Genomic DNA, 10,161 nt, shown 5'->3' on the forward strand with positions numbered 1-10,161 from the left:
TTGTGTATTTATTGACTGCCTCTCCCTTGGCTCTTAGTTGTGTTCTCCCTGGTTGTAGGTGATGTTCATCTGTTTTCCTTCCAGTCAGTACATCATGTCCTGTTACTGTTTACTTTTGCATTTTGTTTTTTTTGTTTGTTTGTTTGTTTGTTTTTTTACCATTTTACCAGCAATTAAACTGTGATTTTGAGTTTTGTTCTGTTTAGCTGAGTCCTGCATTCTTGGTTGCCACACACTTGCTTAAATGACAATTTGCTGAACGCAAAATACAGCCAAGGCAATGTCAATGTCTCTTTGGTAATGACCTTGGGATCAAGTGAAGTGAAATGGACCAGTGTCAGCAGTAATGCAGGCATGTACTCATCTTCTGAACAAGAGCTGAGTCAAAAGGTGAAGCTTTCAATTTACCAATCTAAATTTCAGCCCTCACCTACAACCATAAGATTCGAGTAATGATTGAAAATGTAGGGTTACAGAGATGTGGCAGAGTCAGCATTAGACTTTGCATTAGACTCTACAGTTGACTCTGTGGCAGAGTCAACTGTAGAGTCAGCATTAGAAATAGAGTGAAGCACTTGGACATCCAGACAAAGCTCCCTGTACAGGTGTTACACATTGCTCAAAGGAGACAGTTGAGGTGGTTTGGGAATATGGTCAGGATGCCTGCTGCCCACCTTCCTTTGAAGGTTTGGAGATTATAGATCGCATCTTGCCTAGAAAAGCCTTGCGGTCCCCCAGGAGTATCTCAAAAGGGGTGACAGGTTTAAGTGGAAGATGATGGATGCTCAGTGAGAAACCAAAGAAATCTTGATGATGGTATTAAAGGTCAGAGAATGAGCAAAGAAAATACATTCCATTTAAAGGAGGACACGAATGCTGATGTTATTAATACAGCATTATAAAAATGTCTTGTACACAAGGAGCTTTTATCCTAAAACTAGGCTTATCTGAGTCAAGTGTAAAGCTTATTAAAGCAACACTTTCCTGGCATGCCATCCTTCTGATTGGGTCTGCTCACTAGAGCAGCAGTTACCTGCATTGGGTGTAAAATGCCACCTTTTTTTTTCACGGGAACATCCCACCTCAGCACATACGCTTGGTGATCTGTGTGATCAGTCGAACATATGCTTCAATGCAAGTGTTCAGTACTTTGTCCACAGAGACAGATGGTGCTGTCTCTTTTTCACCCCCCCCCCCCCCTTTCTCTCCCAATCCTCCCCCCCCCCCCCCTTTCTTTAAAAAAAAAATACATGGCTTTGACTTATGTTCTCCACCCATTAGCAACTTTCTCTTTTCACCCCCTTTCTTTTTAATTGCCACAGTATTTTAGTCTGTCACCACTTTCTCTTTAGGCTTTTGGGTAGGAAATAATAGGAGAAAGAGCTATTTGTAAGGTTACAATAAAGCTGTTGTAGTATGTGGCTGCAGGGTTTGAATTTAGTGATAAAGCCTATCTTGTGCTTTTCTACCTGAAGCTGCACCTAAGGGCAAGATTGGCATCTAAGAGGATTTTATATATATATATATATATATATATATATATATATATATATATATATATATATATATATATATATATATATTATGGAATGCCCTTTAGGAAAATATTATATATATATTCCAACCAAAGTCTGAATATGTAGAATGATCTTTTGAATATATAGAATGAAGCTTGAATATATAGAATGAAACTTGAATATATAGAATGATCTTTTGAATATATAGAATGAAACTTGAATATATAGAATGATCTTTTGAAAATATAGAATGAAACTTGAATATATAGAATGAAACTTGAATATATAGAATGAAACTTGAATATATAGAATGAAACTTGAATATATAGAATGATCTTTTGAATATATAGAATGAAACTTGAATATATAGAATGAAACTTGAATATATAGAATGATCTTCTGAATATATAGAATGAAACTTGAATATATAGAATGAAACTTGAATATATAGAATGATCTTCTGAATATATAGAATGATCTCTTGAATATATAGAATGAAACTTGAATATATAGAATGATCTTTTGAATATATAGAATGATCTTTTGAAAATATAGAATGAAACTTGAATATATAGAATGATCTCTTGAATATATAGAATGAAACTTGAATATATAGAATGATCTTTTGAATATATAGAATGATCTTTTGAAAATATAGAATGAAACTTGAATATATAGAATGATCTCTTGAATATATAGAATGAAACTTGAATATATAGAATGAAACTTGAATATATAGAATGAAACTTGAATATATAGAATGATCTCTTGAATATATAGAATGAAACTTGAATATATAGAATGAAACTTGAATATATAGAATGAAACTTGAATATATAGAATGATCTTTTGAAAATATAGAATGAAACTTGAATATATAGAATGAAACTTGAATATATAGAATGTATGAACCTCATTTTTAGAGATGATGTGTTTCTGAATTCTCTGCCTTTACAAAATGGCATCAGCTGAACTATTTCAGTACTTTTTAGAGCTTGACAACTGTTTTGCGACAGCTGTTCAAACTGCAAATGGTAGAAATAATTTGAATTTATACTACGTCACCTTGAAGAACACGTTTTCATTATTGCAACATTTCTAGTGCTCATGAATAATGTTCAACAAAATGTTTCTGGGAGAAGATTATGCACACTTCTTGAGGGAATTTATCAATCACTGATGGAGATGTCAACTGAGCTAACACTTCGAGCAGAAGCTGAAGCACATGTTATGGGCTCATTATATCATTCTACATCTCAAAGAGGAAGGTCAAGGTAAGTGATAAAAATGGAAACAAATTCATTCATAATGTGTATGGCACTTGAAAGAGTCAAGAGATGGCAAACAAGATAATGAATGCAAGAAATAAGAAAGAAGTTAACATATTTCTTCTTTTGTTTCTAACTCTTTTAGGTACAACATACCAGCTACTCAGCTGACTGACATGCGAGACTTGGGGTTTAGTTGGATGGCCATATCTCAAATGTTGTCAGTAAATGTTGGAACACTGTACAACCACAGGATACAACTAGTGGACTATGGAAATTTGCAATTTGAACAGCTGTCGCAAAACAGTTGTCAAGCTCTAAAAAGTACTGAAATAGTTCAGCTGATGCCATTTTGTAAAGGCAGAGAATTCAGAAACACATCATCTCTAAAAAAGAGGTTCATACATTCTATATATTCAAGTTTCATTCTATATATTCAAGCTTCATTCTATATATTCAAAAGATCATTCTATATATTCAAGTTTCATTCTATATATTCAAGTTTCATTCTATATATTCAGAAGATCATTCTATATATTCAAGTTTCATTCTATATATTCAAGTTTCATTCTATATATTCAAAAGATCATTCTATATATTCAAGTTTCATTCTATATATTCAAGTTTCATTCTATATATTTAAGTTTCATTCTATATATTCAAAAGATCATTCTATATATTCAAGTTTCATTCTATATATTCAAGTTTCATTCTATATATTCAAAAGATCATTCTATATATTCAAGTTTCATTCTATATATTTAAGTTTCATTCTATATATTCAAAAGATCATTCTATATATTCAAGTTTCATTCTATATTTTCAAAAGATCAGTCTATATATTCAAGTTTCATTCTATATATTCAAGAGATCATTCTATATATTCAAGTTTCATTCTATATATTCAGAAGATCATTCTATATATTCAAGTTTCATTCTATATATTCAAGTTTCATTCTATATATTCAAAAGATCATTCTATATATTCAAGTTTCATTCTATATTTTCAAAAGATCATTCTATATATTCAAGTTTCATTCTATATATTCAAGTTTCATTCTATATATTCAAGTTTCATTCTATATTTTCAAAAGATCATTCTATATATTCAAGAGATCATTCTATATATTCAAGTTTCATTCTATATATTCAAGTTTCATTCTATATATTCAAGCTTCATTCTATATATTCAAGAGATCATTCTATATATTCAAGTTTCATTCTATATATTCAAGTTTCATTCTATATATTCAAGTTTCATTCTATATATTCAAGTTTCATTCTATATATTCAAGAGATCATTCTATATATTCAAGTTTCATTCTATATATTCAAGTTTCATTCTATATATTCAGAAGATCATTCTATATATTCAAGTTTCATTCTATATATTCAATTTTCATTCTATATATTCAAAAGATCATTCTATATATTCAAGTTTCATTCTATATATTCAAGTTTCATTCTATATATTCAGAAGATCATTCTATATATTCAAGTTTCATTCTATATATTCAAGTTTCATTCTATATATTCAAAAGATCATTCTATATATTCAAGTTTCATTCTATATATTCAAAAGATCATTCTATATATTCAAGCTTCATTCTATATATTCAGAAGATCATTCTATATATTCAAGTTTCATTCTATATATTCAGACTTTGGTTGGAATATATATATATATATAATATTTTCCTAAAGGGCATTCCATAATATATATATATATATATATATATATATATATATATATGTTTCATATAAAGTACCCTAAATATCTTGAGGGATGTTTCTGTTTATCTTGCTGGTTCCAAGTTATTGAAAACTCTAAAACCACACTAAACAGTAATCTTTTTCCTTTAGCTTCATTTATGTTTCTGTCACTTTCCTCGTAGCACATGGTGTAATACTTCAACCTCAATACTGCCATGGGGGATGTGCAACCAAGACACATATGGCACTTATCAAACAACAGTATCTGTATTTCAGCGAAGGCCTATCACCACTGCATTATCTGAAGATCCCCCCCACACACACACACAATATGTGACGTGTGCGACCACATCAGAAGAGAACAAAATTTACTAATCCCGCAGGATGGTCAGTGTGTTGTGGATTTGGTTTGCTCAACTGGTCTTCAAGTGGGTGATGGTTTGCATTTATTAGAACTGAGGGAATGGCTTAGTCCTGATGGAGTCCTATCGATCCTCCGTCAACATCCCACATGCTAAATCCTCATCTTGACAGCTCTGATTGAACACTTTACAGATATTTGCCTGTGGGTTGTGTGTGACAGTTCTACGTTAGAAGTACAAATTGACTACAGCACTTCTGCACTTGTAGTCCAGGTCTTAGGGCCTGAGAGGAGGTTGTGTGGCCTCCATCTTAGTGCAAATGTGATATTGTTGTCTCAGTCTGACTGCCATTGCATGTCTGATATTGTGAGGGTCTTGGCCTTGTGAAGAAGACTGTGATTTTTTTTTTTTACTGATGGACTCAAACTGGAAGCCAAACCAGGTACTACAGTCGTTTTCAGTTGAATACTGTAGTGTGCTGAACCATTAATTAGTGTTGATATGTTTTTCCAGATTGGTATTTCAGTGAGAAGCTTTCATTTTAGATTGCTAGTGCTTATCAAACAAGCTAATAATGTGCATGTTACGGTCTCCAAAATATAGCATAGTACTAACGACAACCATCTGTCCCCTGCTGTGTTAATAGATTACTTCACTTTGAAAACAAGTAAATTAACTGTAGGGAGGCAAAATAAGAAACTCAAAAAGCAAACAGATACATTAAAAACTAAAGGGCCTGCTCTAGGCTGCTCATAAATTGTTTGCAGTGAAATCTGTGCACTTGAGTCAATTGCCATTTTTTTTCTACATACCTGTGTGCACAAGCTGTTTGTTGTGTAAATGATTTTGACTCCCAGCAGGAGTCTTTTCCTAGTATCTGATTCAGTGAGCTTGCATGTACACTTTAAGTAATGCTGGTTTTGCAATAGTAGTTGCTCCAGAAATGCACCCACCAGGACATTTTAGGAACAAAAACAAATGTGGGATGATGTTTTTAAACCATAAATTTTGTATACGTCTTATTGTCTTCTCTTCAGGGTAGCACTTACTTACCTTTTTCTATCCTTACATTTTATGCCCGTTGTTTATTACTTTCTCTTTACAAGAGACAAACAACTGTTGGCAACTCATAAACTAGGTTTTCAATAAAAAAAAGTTATCCAACTCCCCCAGTGGCAGAAGATTTCAAGGGCTTCTTTTATAATCAAGCATTCTTGTGATTTTGTGCCGACTATTGTGATCACTGGCAGAACCATTATCTACTTCTACAGAGAGATATAAACTTAATGAGTCAGCATAATCTCATTTTCCACAACATTATTAATCTGTTCCTCTGCAGCTGTTATCAGGAGGGGAAATCTGTTCAAAATGAATGGCTATATCATGCTTGTTGCAGTCACGGTGCAGGGTGTTCGTCGCGTCTCACTAGCTAATAATGAACAAAAAAAGGTATGATATCGTCTGTGAAAAATATATTAGTGTTATGAAACAAGAAGAAACCTTAACTTATACTTTTTGATCTTGCAGTGAAAGACATGAGATCCTAGGAAAAGAATAGCAATATGCTGATTCAGATGAGCTTTAATTGTGTAAATAAGCAGCTGCGAAGTCTTAGTGTCCATATGCACAAAGACAAACATGTGTGTTGAGGGTTAATCTAGCATTGTAGCTCTTCCACCAAATTCAAAAAGTTACCGTGTGCATGAAAATATACTTATAATGGATAATTTGAGATCAAACTGCCTGGCACACCCCTCTCACCCACAGGCGAAGACTACAGCTGTGGGCATGCTGTTTTTGGAAAAGCTGTAAATCCCCACTAGATGAGGTGTAATGAGGGAATGCTGAGCTGATCCCCTCTGTCTGGGCTTAATATGGTAATACATGCCCCCACAATGCCCTGGCCATGGGCAGAAAATACAAGCAGGATTTACTCTCTTTATTACCTCGGTAGAGCATTTAATTTCCTGGGCATTTGGGTGGGTTTGTGGTACAAGCAGGCGGGTGTCATGACTGGCAATCACTCAGGGTGATGCTGGGAGACAGTGACATACTGAGAGATACAGAGAGAGAGAGAGAGAGAGAGAGATACAGAGAGAGAGAGAGAGAGAGAGAGCCTTTGTTTGTTATGTTGAACCACAGCTGCCCTGGGTTGAGAAACGGGATGTGTGCAATGTATACTTGTAGCTGTTAAATATAAATGTGTGGGTGTCCCTTTGTTTCTGTGTAATGTAAGATACATTCATTAATGCATAAAGAGACAGCTATTACTTCACTGAGAGGCCCACAGGAGCAGATGACACTGTTTGCCCATCATCCTAATAAATAAGTTAGCATCCAAATTGCTTTAATAAACATTCTCCTTTTAGTTGTGCATTTGTTATGGTGGCAGGGGAGAATGTGAGCTAGACACTAGCTGGCACTCTGCTTGCATCTGCACAAGGAGAAACACAAATATGCCATTACAGCTGAATGAGTGAAGTGAACGTACAGGTATAATAGTTTCTACAGGTGAGAGGATGGGGTAGGAAGCTTTCTGTTTACCCTGTTAGTTAATTTAATCTTCTTTTACACTTTTTTCCCCCCCACAAGTGATTTTTTTAAGTGCTTCGCATGCTGCAAAGTTCACCTCTCATTTATTGTAATTATGGGTTATATTCCTTGCATAGTTCAGCCTTATGTAGACATCATTTAAAGGTTATGTGGGCTGTAAAATGAAACTCCATTTTCATTCTTTTATTTTCTCTCTGCTTACTGTGTAGTTACACAGTAATATGCCTATAAATTAGAGGAGTTCTCTTTTCAGTGTGATTACAAAGCAAATGTTAGGTAAGGAGACTGTAACCTTATTAGTAAAATGTGTTTATGGATTAAATTGTCTTGGCCATCGATTTAATATTTTACATCCCCCAAAGTACTCTAATAAAATGGAATAAAATGTTACTACTCTTTTCATTAGGTGACATAGACAGTTGTTATGAATGCATTTAAAAATCAATTATTGCTTCAGTAAATATCACTGATATGACCAGATAGAAGGCAAATATTAAAAAGCTAAATAGATTTTATTAGAGATGCAGTGAAGCTGGTACAATAGAAGAGCCTGTTTTACTTTTACAATGCAAATCTCGTGAGCGTTATCACTTTAGTGCAGTTATGCTGCCAGCTAGGCTGCTGAGTATTTCAGTATTGCAATCTTCTGTGCCTGCTTTGTGTGAATGTTACCGGAATACATCTCAGTGCAGTGATGGAGGAGATATGCTTTAAGTTGCTTGTGGTTTCTGAATTCTTGCCAGTGTTGCGGAGACACAGCCATCCAAACCTGTGGCCTCTCCCCTCAGTCATGTTCTCATTGGAGAGGAAGGATATACCCCACTTCCTAAAGCTCCACCCTGGCCCATGCTCTGTAGAGGAAGAGGGAGAAAATAAAACGAAGGGCCAAAAAACTCCTAGTGAAACCTTAGGGTGGGAACTAGCATGACCCTAACCCTCTATTTTGGAGAAGACAAAATGTACTTTTTTGGGGGGGAAATAGTTTTTGAAATGTCATTTAGAATGATTATTTTCTTGTCTTCTTGTTGCCAAGACCTGGGAGAACGATAAAACAATACATATCTGGATTGAATTGAAGGTTACTTTTAGGGTTGGGGTCATCACAGATGATGACTTGGACCTCAGAGGGGTCGAAGTCCTCATTCAAACAAAACTTGCCACAAATAAAGAGGTCAGGAAATCACTGATGCAGTTTTCATTTGTTGACTAAATGACTTCTGTAGTAACTCTGGGCCTTAACTTGTTCTGTCAAAAACTAGAATACTAGGAGCATTAAGGATGTTAAAGCAGAAAGAAAACTACATTTCCTGTTCTGTTGAAGGCATTTGAATGGGAAATCAATGAGACTTCTTTGGGGTTGTGATATATTTTCTGCCCTACAGTGACATAAGAGTAACACGTGACAAAGTGGTGAAGCGCACCTCTTTCTTGTCGTTTATGGACTGCTGGTCAATAGGTTTAAGAAAAAAAAAAGTATGTTCTCTGTTCTGCATTTTCTTCTATTTTATGTTTAGTTTTATGTTTTGCAAGAGTTGTTTGTCACTTAATTCACTTCTGTGAGGAAACAGTAACTGCTAAAGGACTGGATGTTGTCATTACTATGTACAGTGTCTCCTTCAGGCATGCAAAGGACAACGGGGATGGAGGAACAGTAGAAATGGCAGAGCAGGAAGCATACCAAGGAGGCCAGGAAATAGGAAGTACAAGCAGGAATAAAAGCAGTTGAAGTAGTCAGAGGGAAATTCTGTCTCATGGTCTTAAGGATTCCCGTAATTCCTCTGGAGTCCTTGAAAGAAACCTAGAATTAGCCTCTCCCAAATATCCGTTAAAAGCAATATATCAGCGTTGCTATCAACACTACACAGATGCACACCAAGAAAGATGACAGATTTTCCAGATGCTAGAACAAATAGCAATAAGCTACTTGTTCCAAACCTATCCCCAAGGTAAAGTCTACTACTAAGGTATAGATGTCTCAACTCAAGCAAGCAAGAGTCGAAATGAAAGTAAAAGAATTACAGAGAAAGAGAGACCCCTCTCCCATGTTTGTACATTGTTAGTTTCTTAGCTTAAGATAAACTGGAGAAGCAGTGACATCAAAAACTCACTAGCATAATATATTTCATGTGATTCATTTCCTGTGTACTTCCAATTTTCTGTAAAGACAAGATAATGAAACTAATCATCTACTGACTGAAGCTTTAAATTTAGTGTAAGGAGGAGTGTGGTACACTATATATAATGAAAAGTAACAGTCCCTTTAAAATCTAACAAAACAACAGTAAATAAATAATAACATAGTGCTAAATACACCCAAACCAGTGGAGTGGCTGTGTTTAATGAGTTGAGTTACATTTCACTGAGCACAGCTGTATGCCTTTTGCTTTAAAGTCACCTTATAGTTATTGCTTTCAATGTTTAGCTCTCCCTCCAGTGCAGAAATAACTCTATTGGATAAAATTGGGAGGTTAAATGAAAAGAAAGAAGAAAAAAAAGAAAGCAAAATCACAACAACAACAAAACACCATGTGCTGCAAGGTCAGAGCGAGTCCCCCTCCCACGTAGGCAGGAAGTGTCAAGCACAAATTGTCTGTGGGCGCTGCCCATCAGCAACAGGAAGAACAAAGTGCAAACCAGCAATGACGCCACACTCCTCACATCATAGGATGATGGATTATTTTATTTGAACACCTTGGAGACAGTACAGCCACCCTGAACTTTCTATTTCACTTCACAATGGTGGCAACA

Source organism: Rhamphochromis longiceps, linkage group LG5 (genome assembly GCF_057381845.1).
Source record: "Rhamphochromis longiceps isolate RC_006_pf linkage group LG5, R_longiceps_female_GT1.1, whole genome shotgun sequence".
Taxonomy (NCBI): domain Eukaryota; kingdom Metazoa; phylum Chordata; class Actinopteri; order Cichliformes; family Cichlidae; genus Rhamphochromis; species Rhamphochromis longiceps.